The sequence below is a fragment of the Berghia stephanieae genome, chromosome 1, assembly GCF_034508935.2.
Source record: "Berghia stephanieae isolate SIO BIC M18660-M18661 chromosome 1, UCSD_Bste_1.3, whole genome shotgun sequence".
Taxonomy (NCBI): domain Eukaryota; kingdom Metazoa; phylum Mollusca; class Gastropoda; order Nudibranchia; family Aeolidiidae; genus Berghia; species Berghia stephanieae.
The window spans coordinates 66,675,471-66,693,096 of NC_088360.1; the positions used below are offsets into that span (position 1 = coordinate 66,675,471).

The 17,626-nt window shown below is 40.0% G+C and overlaps 1 protein-coding gene across 2 annotated transcripts in view; it reads right to left on the reverse strand.

Annotated features, from left to right (window-relative positions):
* The window catches only part of LOC144979792 (uncharacterized), a 65,981-nt gene that overhangs the window by 34,020 nt on the left and 14,335 nt on the right, over positions 1–17,626 (reverse strand). Inside the window, exon 1 of one of the 2 annotated variants that reach the window (XM_078926956.1) lies at positions 3,893–3,916. The exons of the other annotated variant lie outside the window; for it this stretch is intronic. The gene's annotated coding sequence lies outside the window, so the exon portion shown is untranslated. Of the gene's footprint in view, positions 1–3,892; positions 3,917–17,626 lie in introns of those variants that run through there. 2 annotated transcript variants of the gene reach the window in all.

The window sequence follows — 17,626 nt, forward strand, 5'->3', positions numbered from 1 at the left end:
AGGGAGTAAATGCGGGACCATGGAATATGGATTCCAGCGGAACTGTGGGAAGTGAACCTGGGTCTACGGGAGGTGAACACTAGTGGGAATGATCCCGGAGCTTTAAGGTGTGGACACCACTAGGGAGTAAACATGGAACCGCGGGATATGGACTCCAGTGGGGAGTGAACCCAGGACTATTGAAGGTGGACACCAGTGGGGAGTGAACCCGGGTTTTCGAGAGGCAGACACCGGCGGGGAGTGAACCTGGGGCTACTTGGAACCGCAGGATATGGACACAAGTGGGGAATGAACCTGGAACTTTTTGAGGTCGACACCGGGGGCAAGTGAACTCGGGACTATAGGAGGTGGACAACGATGGGGAGTGAACCTGGGGCTATGCGAAGTGGACACCACTGGGAAGTAAACATGGGATCAAGAGAGGTGATTACAGGGACAATGGGGGGGGGGGGGGCATTAGTTGGTAGTAAATCTGGACTAACTCCGCCTTGACCACATAGAAAGTGCACTTGCCGGTCCCAAGCCCCGAAAAAGGAGGGTTGGGCGTAGGGTTAGCAACCCCACCCTATAGAATTAAAAACTACTGAAACTTTAACAGAAAATAATATTGTATTGATTGGCTTGAGGCGACAGATGGCTCCACAAGAAATTTGGTAGGAACAGGAGGAAGTATGACGAGGTCTGATAAAAGCCACAAGGAAGCCAGATCTCCGACACATCTTTTGTCGATGAAGGCAAAAACAAGGATTGGAACCTGAACTGTCCGTACTTTGTATGAGACAGGAAAGTCAGCTCAAGCAGCAAGAGAGAAGAACAGGTACGGAATAGAGCTACTTGGAATATGCGAGATCCGATAGAATGGATCAGGACATTCCACTCTCTCATCTGGAGGACACATTATTTATCCAGGTCATGAAGACGAGACTAGTAATGGTGGCGGGGTTTGTGTTTGAAGTGGGTTAGTATCCAAATGAAACGCTCAATGGTCTGGTTTCAAACATAGTATGTGCGCTATGGCTATCGTTACCAGATGTGCCACTCAACCTACACCACAAACGGTTCAGGTTTAATCTAGAGGTGATTAAGAATAACCTTAAGGTCCCTTATAACTAATTGTAATAATAAGTGAGTCGAAACAATAGTAACCCCCAATGCAATCATAACAATTATATACAAAAGTTTAATTAGATTGCTACAGGGAAAGATAGAGAGAATAAGTGGAAGGTAGATAATAGGTGATGCGTATTTTACACTTTTAACTATTAATCCTGTATTTATTTAATCTCAAGAAGAATGGCTCTAATTGAGTGGATCTAATTTATTCATTTATTTATTTATTTAATTTTAATTGTATGTATTACTGGGTTGGAAATTTGACAATGGTAGGAGCCCGATAGGCTTATCTTTCGTCCAACGGCGACTTGATACTTTCAAATAAGGGCTTGCTTTAATATGTTGGTACGCTTCTTTAGACTGGACTGGCGTCTTGTGAACTGTCAACACGTTAAGGGGCGGTTTGGCTCTAATTATTAGGAAAATCCTTTTAAAAAATTGATTTTGAGATTTTGGTGGAAAACGATATTTTATTATCTTAGAAATAATATTATTGAAGTCTAAATTCTTAAAGTAGACTATAAAGGCACGGGATTACACAGTCGAAAAAGGTATAGGTAGTCTAATAAGAAAAGTGTGAGAAACGGAAAGCTATTTTGGTATTTTCTCAATGTGTCATTTTTCTAAGGGTAGAATATGAGGTTATTCATTCAATAGCTTTGTGGAACGTTTGCCACAAGATTGTTATATTTTTTTTATGCAGACCCCCAAATTAGGTCGCAAATCGGGCATTAACATAGAAAATTTATATTTTTCACCAAAAGTATTGTTTTTAAACCTATAATGACGATACAGAATGATTAAACACGCCCAATATAGATAATTGATTTTGTTTAGAAAAGACCCAAACCGCCCCTTAAGGGTTGATTCTGAATCTGCCCGGACCTTCTCTAAAAGCAATGACTATTTCCAGGGTGGCAATGATTGTTCTGGGGTGCCACGGACCTTCATTAAAAGCAACGACTGTTTCTTCTGTGGCTAGGACCTTCAGTTGGAGTAAAAACAAAAAAGGTCTTAGAGCCAATTCTAGGTTATCTTTCGCCACCGTTTCATCCTTGAACGACACATAATAGCTTTAGCCGACCAAAGGCAAGGAAAAGCGATCACTCCATGATAATAGTAATATAATTATTGCATTTGTATATCAAACATGAGCTGACAGCTGAACTATTTTACATGATGAGAATTTAACCGGATTTTGTCCCGTATATTTTATAATTAAGGAATTGTAATTATGATGTGTGGCAGGGTTGATGTGTGACTGTAGAATAAAGACATCATATACATAATATACATATTGAATATACAGGGAAATAATGGCATTTTTCGTAACCAACATGTTAACTACTATACACTCCAGCACGGTTTCCTCAAACTCCTCGGTACATGCTTCGAGGAAACGATGCCTTGCCATAACGACTTGATGGGGAGAAGGGGGGGGGGGGGGGCAGTGAGCATCAGCATTATAGATTTTGCTACGCACCCAAGAGATACCTAGCTCGATATCCATTGTGTTATGTGGCTTTCAGGAAGCTACTTCTCACGCCTGGGTTATTCCAGGCTTCCCTTGGAATAGACCCTAAGACAAGTTTACACTTAAGGATGAAGAAAGGCAACTTCATTATTTATTTATTTCATTGATATATTGAGGGGGATAACTTCATATATGACATATTACTAGCTGTTTGTGTGTGTGTGTGTGTGTGTGTGTGTGTGTGTGTGTGTGTGTAGGGGAGACGGGGGTTGCTATGTTACAACATTCATTTACAGTCGTAGCCAATCATGGCGCGTTGCATTGCGTTTAGAGCATAGCAATCTAGTATAGATAGCATTGGTTTAGAGCAAATGGCAAAGTGCTAAGAATAAGCAGAGAGATGTCGGTTCTGCGAAACGAAACGACGATAGGTATGTGATTGTCTGTGTGTGTTTGCATGTGTATCATATTGATTACACAGACAGGCAGTGTAGATAGATACACACGATAAACACATACGCAACTGTCAATGCCACAGTAAATCATCAGTGGTCGAAATCACCTCGCGCATGAAAAACACACACACACACACACACACACACACACACACACACACACAAAGACCCGATTAATTAATTCATTTCTTTACGTTGGCTGGGTGAAATTAGTTCGAGAAAAGAATGGAATGATAACACACAACAATAAGGAAAAAATTGGGGACATTCGAATGAGTTCGAGGAAACCGTGTGTTCGAGGAATCCATTGGAAACCGTGCCGGAGTGTATATAAGATACAGTTTTATACTAGTATTTCAACTTAAGAGGAAGTGAGTAGGAAAGTGCCAGAAGACAATAAAGAATTTTTTTTTTTTATATTTTCGCTGCGGTGATGGGGGTTTGAACCCGCGACCTTATTGGTACGACAACTCCGCCTGGCCGGTGAGAGCGTGAATCTACCGTATGAGCTATCCACACGATAGAGTCACGCTCTCACCGGCCAGGCGGAGTTGTCGTACCAATAAGGTCGCGGGTTCAAACCCCCATCACCGCCGCAAAATTTAAAAAAAATTTTTTTTTAATTCTTTATTGTCTTCTGGCACTTTCCTACTCACTTCATCTCTTGTTGTTACCAACATAAGTGCCTGCTCCACTAACTTTTCTGAATTAAATATTTCAACTTACGAACATCCATAGAACAAAACACATCTAGACACGAATGATAATCGTAATAATAATAATCAATTGCATTGAATTCACAGTAATATTTCATTCCACTTTGAATAGGTTAAGTTAATTATAAATTTACCTTCAGCCAAGAGATATTTAAAACATTTTTACATGTTTGAAATTTGATAACTTGTTCCTATCAGGGTATTTTACGAGTAGCATATGTGACGTTATTTCCGAGAGAGATGAGTTTTGTTAAAATTGGAATACGAAACAATTATTGGAATAGCCAATAAGAAAGAATGGCAATTTTAGATGGCCAATGAGGTAGAACCAATGCTCTCTATAGATTGCTATGGGTAGAACTCAAAATTAGCGGAAATGCGAGAGTACTAAATGCAATTGGCTAGTCTCTGCTAGAGGCGCGAACCCGAGGGCAGTTAGGAGAAAGGATAATTAGCAGGAAGAATGCAGACAATTGAACAGGTGGCTAAGGCCCTAAGCGGATAGCGAGGGGTAAGAAATAACGGTCCGTCAACAATGGGTAAGTTTGTGATATCTTGACTAGTTCATGCCTTTACACCCTTAAGCGGAATAGGGAACATTTTTCTATGTATTTACATTGGGCTTAATTGAAGAAGAAAAATGTCCATGTTTAAGTGTTTTAATTCAAGGTATTAATTTCCTTGTGCAATACCGGTGTCCATGTTGTCCACTAATCAATTGAAGGGGTTTTTGAAAACAGACGGTCGAGAGAGTGAAAATAGCTCGTCACAATAACAACACAGAAGGAGTTGCATGATCACCCCGAACAGCGCTCAAGCACTTATTGAATAGGAACCCATTTCATCTAGGATCTTGTCAGATCTTGTCTTGATGTTAAAGCTTTCAAAAATGACTCCTTGTAGAAAGATGTTTAAACGGCTGTCTACCATGACTGGCACAAGACAAATTCATGTCATATTGGGAGGAAACAAAGCAAAACACGAAAAATGTAAAGCTCCATGACCAGATGGCGTGCCAACAGAGGCCCTCAAACAAATTTAACACCACAGGGGACATTTTGCACCCTCTTTTTGAAAATATGGAGTCCAAACCAAATACCATCAAATTGAAAGAAAGGCTATGTTTTCAAGCTCCATAAAAAGGGAGACCTGGGGGATTGTAAAAACTGGCGAGTCAGTATGCTCCTCCCAATTCCTAATAAAGTTTTCAGTCAAGTGATATTGAAAACTACACTTGATGGGAAACTTCGCCGTGAGCAAGATGGAATCAGAAAAGACAGATCCTGCACCGACCTTATAGTAACGCTCCAGATTATTATAGAACAGTCTCTTGAGTGGCATCATCACTTTATATGAATTTTATTGACTTTGAAAAGGCATTCGACAGTATTGACAGGGAGGTTATTTGGAAATTACTACACCATTACGGCATACCATAAACTTATATAACTCTTATTAAACGACGATATTATGACCAAGAAAACTGCATGCCAAGTAAGTCATAATGGACAACTTTTTGATTCGTTTGAGATTAAAACTGGAGCAAGACAGGGATGTCTTCTTTCGACAATAATATTTCTAACCGTAATTGATTGGATATTGCGCAGAACTGTGGGAGATAGAAAGACTGGAATGAAATGGAACCTGACTCAATATCTGGAAGACCTTCACTTTAATAATAATAATAATGCTGAAAACTTATATAGCGCTATAACTCCGAGACACCAGACTCTAAGCGCTTAAATTACAAATTACTATGGCTGAAACATACTTATTCACATACACAAGTACACACACATACATACATACATACATACATACATACATACATACATACATACATACATACATACATACATACATACATACATACATACATACATACATACATACATATACATACATACATACATACATACATACATACATACATACATACATACATACATACATACATACATACATACATACATACATACATACATACATACATACATACATACATACATACATACATACATACATACATACATACATACATACATACATACATACATACATACATACATACATACATACATACATACATACATACATACATACATACATACATACATACATACATACATACATACATACATACATACATACATACATACATACATACATACATACATACATACATACACACACAACACACAACACAAACCAGACAGACCTATCTTGCTTTTCATACCATCTACTAAAGACGAAACAGATATGTTTTAATCAAGCGAACGTTTAAAAACAGACAAAGATTCTTTTTCACGAATGCTCTGTGGTAAGGCGTTCCAAACAGAGGGTCCGAAGTGAGAAAAAGATCTCATTCCAGCATTTTTCCGTATTCGAGAGACAGCTAGTTTGGTGGAATCAGTGGCCGAATGTAAGGGGCGGGGTTTCGAATATCTTTCACTTAGTTCCGAAAGGTAGGAAGGGGCAGTATCTTCAAGACAATGATACACTAAAACACAAGCTTTGAATTTAATCCTTTTTCTCAACAGGCAGCCAATGCAGGCCATGAAGCAGAGGTCCGGCAGAATCGCACCTACGCTTCATGAATACTAGTCTAGCAGCGCTGTTTTGGACAATCTGAAGACGTCTCAGATTATATTGTGAAACGCCAAACAACAGAGCATTACAATAATCCAATTTCGATAGTACGAGGGACACAACCAGGTGTTTTGTCATATCCTCAGATATGAACCGTCTAATGGAAGCAATCTTTTTTTAGTTGGAAAAAGAGAGATCTAACCAAATTATTAACCTGATGCTCCATCGACAGTTCAGAGTCTAAGAATGTGCTAAGGTTTTCACTTTGTCAACAATTTGAATGGAGACATCCCCCAGCTTCAAATCTGTATCACTTTCCCACTTCCTGTTCCCAACTTACAGCATCTCCGTCTTATCATCATTCAGTTTCAGTCTGTTCTCATTCATCCATTTCTTAACACTTTGGATACAATTATTACTATCGGCTGATACTTCTTGTAAATTTCTCGTATTGGAAACGCAGTACAGTTGCGTATCATCAACGCATTGGTGGTAAGACAGACCGAAACTTCTGATAATTTTAGACAGAGGGCCAACGAACAGAACAAAAAGAACGGGTCCATGTACTGAACCCTAGGGAACCCCACAATCAAGAATGATTTCCTCAGATCTATATTCATCCACCGCAATAATCTGTTAAGGATTAAACGAATATGACCTAAACCAATCAAGCGTTGCACCAGACACGCCATAAGTAATTTCAAGACGTTTGAGGAGAAGATTGTGATCAATAGTATCAAAAGCAGACGATAGGTCAAGCAAATTCAGCAAAGAACATGAACCATTGTCTATAACAGAGAGTAGATCATTAACAACCCTAACAAATGCGGTTTCCGTCGAGTGATGTTGCCTATAAGCAGACTGAAATTTTTCTTCAAGACAATTATTTTTAAGATGAGACAGCAATTGTTTCAAAACAAGCTTTTCTAAGATTTTAGAAAGAAAAGGAAGATTAGAGACAGGGTGGTAGTTTTTTAAAGTTCTCTTTATCTAGATCAGGTTTTTTCAAAAGGGGTTTGACATGAGCAACTTTGTAAATGTCTGGTACAGTACCTGACTGCAACGAATTATTAACAATACATGTAAATGGTCTTAAAATTACATCAATGCACTTTTTTAGTATGGCAGTATTTACAGGGTCTAAATCGCAACTTTTAGTTGGAGACGACATAATGCAGTCACGTATGTGATCTTTGAAAAAAAAATTAATGAATCACCATGAAACTTGTCAAATGTTGTTTGGATCGATTCAGATGAGAGTTCTTTCCTGATGGTATCCGTTATTTTTTTCTTTAAAATATTGACCAAAGCGAGTTGGTAGATCTGCACGATCAATTAAAGATGGGAGAGCTGCTTGCGTCTGTTGTCCAGCAGTTCCTTGGTCAAGTAACGCCCGACGTTTTTCAGAAGAAGAATTTCGTTTTGGCCCTGAAATTGACGGCTTTCGCATCATTTCTAGCCGCGATGAACAGTTTCTTATCAACGGCATCTCTGGACTTCAGCCATTTTCTTTCTGCCCGCGTCCTGGCTAATCCAGTCAAAGTGCATTTTATTTCTGTATTATACCAGGGTGCTTGACGTCTCACCCTTACTGCTCTAGTCTTTAAGGGAGCATGCTTGTCCACCGTACCAACAATTGACTGGTGGAGACCATTTGCATCATGTTTATTTTTAACGTTATGGTCAAGGTCTTGTTTAAAAATGTTCATGTTTATATTCTTCATTTTACGAGATGTTATCATCTTTTTATTTCAAGCTTCACTGGTAACAAAACGCAAAACACAATTAAATGATGGTCCGAGATTAACTTATCAATATTCAAGACAGATGAAGAGATAGAATATTCAATGTCTGTAATGACATGATCTATTGTGTGACCATGGTTGTTTGTAGCCGCTTACGAGTTGAATAGAATTGTTGGAATCAGTAAGCTCTCGCAAGAATCTATACAGATGGTTCATGCAATAAAGAACACACGTGCGGGGGCCTGGGAGTGCACATCGAGTACACAAATGGTCAACAAAAGGAGATCAGCAAACCGACTGGTACTCGCACTTCAATCTACAAGTCAGAGGCAGATGCAATCCATGAAGCTGTTAAGCAAATCCTCTCAGAAAATGAAAAGCCAAGACACATAGTGATTTTAACAGATGCTAAGAAAATTCTGGAGGATATAATGATGTCCTTTGCGGATGATATAGACGTCTTGGTGGAAGACCTCATGAAGCTAAGCAAGTTTACCAACATTGTACTGCAGTGGATTCCAGGACACTGTGGGATACTTGGAAATCAGATCGCTGACCAACTGGCAAAGGCAGGCAGTCGCATGCAGCAACCCTCCCCAATGTACTCAACAGGAGAAATTAACAAAATGGCCAAATTTATCCAGTCTCAGAGATGGAGAGAGAAGCACCCAGAATACAACATGAATGACCCAATCAAGCTGCTCAACAGAAAGGAACAGGTCATCATCTTCAGACTGAGAACTGGACACAACCAGTTAAAGGAACATATGTGGAGGATGTCCAGAGCAGGTGCCTCTGGACAATGTGACTGCGGACTTGAAAATGAAAATGGACATCATGTCCTAATGGAATGTCCAAGGTACAACCAGTTGAGAAGGAACTTCTGGCCTGATCCAACCCCATACTCAAAGAAGCTGTACGGCAGTGAGGACGACCTCAGGACCACTGTGGGCTTCATTCACCAGACCGGACTGACCATGTGACGTGACGGGAACGAAGAAGAAGAAGTAAGCTCTCGGAATACTTGGATTCATTTTTGTTTCCAAAATAATCAATGTGAAAATGATTTATAAAAATATTATGCTTTTTGTTTATGGATTGAATAGACATAAATTTTCCGAACTCTGACAAAAAATCAATTGTTGATATTTTGTTTTGTTGGCTTGGTGGTGGGCGGTAGATACAGTGAGACGACTTTTTAAAATTATTTTCATAAATGTAAAACCCAGCGTACTCAAAACTTCTAAAATCATCATGGTAGAATGATATCTTATCAAAGAGTGACAAGTTGTAAATAATTGCAATTCCACCTCCTTTCCTACCAATGCGTGGAAATGATTTAATGCAAAAGCCTTCGGGTGTATCGAATTGCTTTCAGAACTGGGTCATCATGTGAATGATTAAGCCATGTTTCCAAGATGGCAAAACAAAAAATATAATAATAAAAATGCCAGTAATATTTGATTATTGTCACACTCCCATCAACATTTACAATAAAAGACAGACAGACTTGTCAAGGAAGAAACATAGACTGGTTTAAGATTAACACAAAGAAAACAGATGTGATGAGATTACTTAACAACAACACAACACACTTTTCAAACTCAGTAAATGGAAACAATCTGTTTAATCTGTGTAATGTGTTCAGCGCTGGAAGGCTGCTTTTCACAGAGCTCTTAAAATTCGATTTCAAGGCCCGACTGACATGGGCCCGCGCCCAATGAGGACGCCGCTGAAATACAACCAGACCATTGGTTTCTTCAGCGCCAACCATACAGAATCTGAAGGACGTAAACAAATTTACATATTTGGGTTGCATTGTTTCAACATCTGGAAGAACAGATGAATACATAGAGGTTAGAATAGGAAAAGCATGACATGCATTTATCACCCGCAGACCTAAATGGAAATCAACAAATATATCACTGAAAAACAAATTCAGAATATACAACACCAACGTAAAAGCAGTTCTGTGTAGCTCAGAAACATGGAGAGTGGCCAATACTCTTTGTAACAAAAAAATAAAATAAAACTCTCACAAAAAGATGTCTTCGAAACATACTCGGTATCAGACGGCCTGAGAAAATCAATAATAAAGACTGCTGGACAAGAGGAACTCAGCAAACAAATCAATCTCAACAAGAAAATGGAAATGGATTTGTCACACTTTCAGAAAACCAATATCAGACATTACGAAACAAACTGTGGACTAGAACCCCCAGGGGAAAGGGAAGGTTGGAAGGCCAAGGAAAACTTGGAGAATATCCGGTGCAGAAGAGGTGAAGTTGGCTGGAATGTCCTGGGGAGAGATGAAGAAGCAGAAGACAAAGAACATAATACGGCAGAGATGTACTGTTGAAGCCTATGTTCCACAAGGAATGTAAAGCACTAAATGACTGAGAAACTGAGAATGTCATCTTCTAACAGTCAAGACATGTTGCATGCTGTTAATGACAGATGAAAGGCAATAATTGGAAAGCGTCAGACTTTTTCAAGCTTTTCAAACTCGACTCAGGTGGAATGAGTACCTGACAGATTGCTAATACAAAAAGAACACGGAGTAGGCTACTTGTACTTGTACTGTATAACGAACCTATATTAGGTTCGATTTGAGGTGGTAGGGGATAAATTAAGTATTATGAAGCGCATTGGCATGTTGAAACTGTGGAAGTGCTCTGTATAATTATGTATTTATCTTATTTATCTCGTCCGACCTATAGTATTTTTCTCTTCATCACACAAGTTTCTATAAGTACAAGGAAAGTTAACTACAAGTTTTTACGTAAGAAGATATTAATTGATAATTCAAATATTATTATCATCATCATCATCATCATCATCATCATCATCATCATCATCATCATCATCGTCGTCGTCGTCGTCGTCATCATCATCATCATCATCATCATCATCATCATCATCATCATTATCATTATTATCATTATTATTATTATTATTATTATTATTATTATTATTATTATTATTATTATCATTATTATTATTATTATTATTATTATTATTATTATTGTAACTATTATCATCATCATCATCATCATCATTATCATCATCATCATCATCATCAAATTATCTATTTATCAATACATATTACCATTCATCTCCCCTATCTTATCATATTATTTCCGTCTGATAATGTCTCTTCAATGGAAGTTGCCGGCAATATGATATGATATGATGTGATATTATATGATATGATATAATATGATATGATATGATATTATGATTTGATATGATATGAATTTAATGGACTAAAATAAGGTAAGGCCTTTAAATCTAAATGCCCAAGGCCTGTCAGCATGTCACTATAGCAAATCAATTTCAAATTTTAGCCATGAACATATTTTTTCGTGTGTGCAAAAAAATAGTATCTTAATTTGTAACTTTGTGTTACTTTGATTTGCCAGCAGTTACACCAACGGATCTAAAGAATAGTGCGAGGCATATTAAACATCATATTATAATCGAAGTACTAAATTATAGCAATGACACTAATAAATGCAAACACAATAAAATGATAATTGTATAAAAATTGATATTATAAAATACGTAAGTTATCACAATCAAACATTAATTGGGACAGTTGGTAATAGCAACAACAACAAAAATCATAATAGAAAACAAAGAAAAAAGACTTCATAGCATTTTTTTTCACAGATTGGTGGCAGTAGCGGATTTGGTTGTTGAGGAAGGCAATGGTTGTATTTGACTTAGTAGTATGTTGGCAATATACTTCTTCCACTTCATATTACTGTCCCGCCCGAGTCACGCCGCGGTACTTTGCATTCTCCACATATTGTTTGGATTTCATCATCATCATCATCATCATCATCATCATCATCATCATCATCATCATCATCATCATCATCATCATTGTCTTTTTCACCCTGGGTCAGGGTATAGGTCACAGACAAACAGTTTCCATCCTGCTCTATCCTGAGCTAACTTTTTAATCTCATTCCAGATCTTACCACTTCTCTGTATATCAGCTTCTTTAATTCTTCTCCATGTCCCTCGTGGCCTTCCCCTTGATCTTCTGCCCTGAGGTCATAGTGAGAGTTGATTGTTTTTTCTTTTGGTTCCTCACCCTGAGTACATGACACGTTTTGGTGTGGAATTCCATATTCTATCTTGCCTCCCAGCACTGCAATCTATTAAGATCTTGCTGTAGCATTACAGTATCGTCCTCGTTTTTTATTTTTCTGCTACCATCTGCAAACAATTTCAACATCGAGGGTTAGGTTGATTTTGGCGATCAGTTATTCTGGCCTCGGGAAAAATGCGATCATGCAACCACATATTATATTCCAAAACATATTTTCCACGTTTGTGTTTCTTTGAATTGTTTTAATTTGCATAAAAGAAAAAGAAACCATAATAAATTAAATGTTAAACTTAAAGGACCACTACATCATCATCATCAAGTCCTTAGTGTACAATATGGGGAGACTTCACTCCAGCCCAAATAATTTTGTAGTAAAAACATGATGTGCTAATATGATGCGCTAAAATTTAAGTTACACGATTAAAGCATAATGGAAGTGAGCTATTGATGCTACTCGTACAGCCCAAAAACTCACATCATACGCCAGCTGGATATAACGTACCAACACACAAAACTATGTGTAACCGTGAACGTTTATAGATATAACGAAATTGACGTCACTCAGCTCTTTGTTGTTCTTTTAGTCAGTCATTTCTATGAGTTGTTCTCACTAAATTGTATTTAGCAGACGATAAACGTTGAAGGTTACGCATAGTATTGTATGTTGGTACGCTATATCCGGCTGGCGGATGTTATGATTTTTTTTTAAAAACTAAACGCAATGCATCAAGATCGTGATTTATAGAAATTAGTGAGAACTACTCATAAAAATGGATGGCTAAAACAATAACAAACAGCTGAGTGACGTCAATTTCGTCCCTTCTATAGATGGTATGCGCTTGGCCAAGCTCACAGACATCCGGATGTATAACGGACCAACACAAAAAAAAAACTACGTGTTACCTTGAACGGTTTTAGTCTGGTTAATATAGTTTAGTGAGAACTACTCATAAACGCGGATGGCAATAAGCAATAACAAAGCCCTGAGTGACGTCAACTTTATACTATCTGTTGTGCACCAAAGGCAGTGCACAATACACCATAACACTATCTATATTCAGATTTTCGTTCAATTGACTCATTGGTCACATGATTTGTTACTGTCCAACGAATGAAGATTTCTTAATGAATGAATGTAAACCAAGGAATTTACCCAATGGAAACCGTACGGTGCTCTTATTGGCTAACCAACCAGCGGCCTCGATGAGAAAATTATCCGCCATTTTGATGTTGGCTGGGAATCGCGTTACTATAGTAAACAAGCGCTGATCGGCCGTTCGTGAAAACAAGTTGCTGCTCGCTCGTTTAACTCAAAATTATTCAAAACGATCTCTCTAAAATGATATAAATGTGACTTCTTAAGGTTTTCTTCACGGTCAAAACCACACAGCATTCTATTAATGATTACGTCCGAGGCAAAAAGGAATATTGACAGGTCGACCGAGAGTTAACTCGTGAGACGACAAACATCAATGCGAAGTGTAGCGAGAATCAAGCTATTGTTTGTCTTGTCCTATTCTATATAGAGAAAAGGATAAATAGTATAGCCTCGTGTGTGAGTGGTTGCGTGTCATAGTCTTGTTTTTAAATTGTTTCTGTTGTTTATGTGTGTAGTGATGACTCTCTCACACTCAATTTCAATGCCGAAAGAGGAATTCCCGCACACAAGAAAGGGGAATTGGGGTGGTATTTGGCATACATATTGTATAGTATCTAGTTCTAAATAGATAACTGATTAGAATTATATTATGATATATAAACACAATGCCAAATACAATTCCGAAGTTTCCTTATTTCAAATGAAGTAAAGCTCCAAAACCTAATGGTAGTGATTGTAGTACTGAGTGTTAGTGAGGTGATGTGGTGTTGGTGGTGGTTGTAGTTGTAGTAGTAATAGTGATGATGATGTGGTGGTGGTGATGATTGTAGTTGTAGTAGTAGTGGTAGTGATGATGATGTGGTGGTGGTTGTAGTAGTAATGGTAATGATATGGTGGTGGTGGTGGTGGTTGTAGTAGTAGTGGTCGTGATGATGATGTGGTGGTGGTGTTTGTAGTAGTAGTGGTAATGATGCGGCTATGTGGTCTAGTAGTATGACACTCGCTTCCGGATCGGAAGGTCCTGGGTTCGAGCCTCGCGCTCGCGCATAGTTGAGTCCTTGGAAAAGGCTCTTTACTCACATTCTCTCACCGTACTCAGGTGTAAAATGAGTACCTGGCCGTTAACAGAGTTGTCTTTGTCCGAAAAATTGTAATATCGCCTAACAGGCGTCATGTCCCGTCCTACATGTTAAATGTTGACCAGGGACCCTTGTAAAGCGCTTTGAGCACATTTAGTAGATATTGCACTATATAAAGCTCAATTAAAAAAAAAAAATTTCAATGATGATGATATGGTGGTGGTGGTTGCAGTAGTAGTAGTGGTAGTGATGATAATGTGGTGGTGGTTGTAGTTGTAAGTAGTGTGATAGTGATGATGATGTGGTGGTGGTTGTAGTAGTAGTGGTAGTGATGATGATGTGGTTGTGGTGGTTGTAGTAGTAGTTGTAATGATGATGATATGGTGGTAGTGGTGGTTTGCAGTAGTAGTGGTAGTGATGACGATGTGGTTGTGGTGGTTGTATAGTAGTGGTAATGGTAATGATATGGTGGTAGTGGTGTTGTAGTAGTAGTGGTAATGTAATGATATGGTGGTGGTTGTAGTAGTAGTGGTCTGATGACGATGTGGTTGTGGTGGTTGTATAGTAGTGGTAGTGATGCTATTGTGGTGGTGGTTGTAGTAGTTGAGGTAGTGATGTGGTGGTGGTTGTAGTAGTAGTGGTGGTGTGTGGTTGTGGTAGTAGTGCTAATGATGATGATATGGTGGTGGTGGTTTGCAGTAGTAGTGGTAGTGATGACGATGTGGTTGTGGTGGCTGTAGTAGTGGTAGTGATGATGATGTGCTGGTGGTGGTGTAGTAGTAGTGGTAGTGATGATATTGTGGTGGTGGTTGTAGTAGTAGATGATGTGGTGGTTGGAAAACACATTACAGGTTATTATAATACATGATTACACACATTCTCTAACTTCATTTTTTGACAGCTTCGTTGTGCCATAAATATACGCAACAGTTCTGAACATTTTATATGTGGATTTTGATATTGTTGTGTGTTTTTCTTGTGTGTTATGTTGACATAGATACCGAATGAATGGTAATTACTACATTCTCAGCCAACAACAAAATGGCGCTGAATGCTTTCATTGGTGGACACTTTTTAGGCTTCGTACGTATTCTCATTCGTTTAATTCTATGATGTAAACACACTGTTTTGTTTATGATATGTGTAAACATACCCACTGGTAAAGCTGGACATAATATTATGGGAGAAGGACATTACGTCCGAAAACGAAATTGTCTACCTGGACGGTAAAGGGTGACGCCCCCTACCTACAGCGCAGTCAACCATTGGGTGTTACGTAATGGATATCGCCTACTTGTGGGTGACAATACCGAGGGTGCAGTCTCTCCTACTCTGCAGATGGAACTTCAGGAAGGCTAACTGGGAGGAATTCAGTTCCTATATCGAGCAGGTTTGCCCTGCCATTCCTCCCAAGTCCGAGAAAATAACCAGATTTAACAGGCTCCTGGTTAAGAGCGCTCAACACTCTATTCCACGGAAATTCTACACCCCTTGCTGGACGGAAGAGTCGGAAAAGCTGTACAAAGAATACCAGCAGACCCAGTCCCAGGACGTAGCCGATAGACTACTTCAGTTTCTGGCAGAAGGAAGGAAGCAACGGTGGCAGGAGACCGTGGAAAGTCTCGACTTTACACACTCTAGCCGCCACGCTTGGCGTTTGATAAAGAAATTGGATCCGGACCGGACTTACGCGAAGGCTGCACCGGAATGTGAGGCAGACACAATTGCCAAGAATATAAAGAACCGTAGCAAACGGGTCCCTAATCTTGCTTTTGAGCGCGGTGTCCGCACGGCGTACCGTACGATTTTGGACTCGCTACCTGCGGAGGAGGCGGACTGGACGTCCCCGTTCAGTCCCCGAGAAGTGGGTGCAGCCATTAGCGATGTAAAGAACGGCAAAGCAGCAGGGATAGACGGCGTATATCCCGATATGGTGACGCATCTGAACCCCAGGGCACGAGCCTGGCTGGCAGAGGCAATGTCTGACGTCCTTGCAAAAGGAAAGCTCCCACAAGTGTGGAAGCACGCAAAGATAGTTGCCATCCTGAAGCCCGGGAAACCGGCGAAGGAGGCCGACAGTTACAGACCCATATCTCTACTGAGCTGTCTTTACAAATTGTTGGAGTGAGTTCTATTAAACCGATGAGGGCCGGTCCTAGATGCTGTCCTGCCACCCGAGAAGGCGGGCTTCGGGGAAGGGAGGTGCACCACGGAACAGGTCATTGCCCTTACAGAGCATATTGAACCAGAGGAAACAGCAAACAGGTGCTGTATTTATAGACCAATCAGCGACGTACGATACGGTCTGGTGCGAAGGATTAATGCTCAAACTTGCAAATATCATAAGGTGCAAAAATGAAGTTGTTCTCTTCAATCTTAAGGGAAAGACAATTTCACGTCGCGCTGGGAGACGCTCCGAGTAAAGTACGGAAATTGAAGAATGGGGTCCCTCAGAGTTCGGTACTTGCGCCAATGGTGTTTAACGTTTACATTAGCGATATGCCGAACACTTCCTCCCTGAGGTGGGATACGCGGACGACTGGGCACTCATTACTCAAAGTAAAGTGTGGACCCGTCTCGAGAGCGTACTAAACGAGGACGTCACCAGACTCAAATCCTACTTCGACAAGTGGTACCTGAAGACTGAAGATGAACATTTCAAAAACTGTGGCCACTGCATTCCACATATGCAGTGCATGGCACACCCGTAAACTGAACGTCCTCGTCGTGGACCAACCACTCCCATATGAGCCGCATCCAAAATACTTAGGCGTGACACTGGACCGCAGCCTTACCTATCGGGTGCATCTCGAAGGAGTTGCCCGGAAGAAACGCAACGGTCTTCTGAGGAAGCTGGCGGGATCGACTTGGGGCGCTAACCAAGCACTCCTGAGAACGTCAGCCAGGGCACTGTGCTATTCCACCACGGAGTATTGCGCTCCAGTGTGGGGAAGAAGCCGAAACGTTGAGAAGGTCGATGTAAAACTTTGCAAGTCAATGCACATAGAGTCAGGAACGCTGGCAACAACGCCTAGAGAATGGGGCCCGATAATGGCAGCAATCCAGCCCCCCGGTGTCCGGAGGGAGGCGATTACGGTAAACTGGCAAAATAAGATCCGAGAGAGAGGGAATGGGGATACCCCTCTGAAGCGCATTATGGACGGCGCCCCCGTTTCGAGTATAAATAAGTCCCGGCAACCCTTGTACGCAGCTTCCCTGACTACGGACAGAGATGC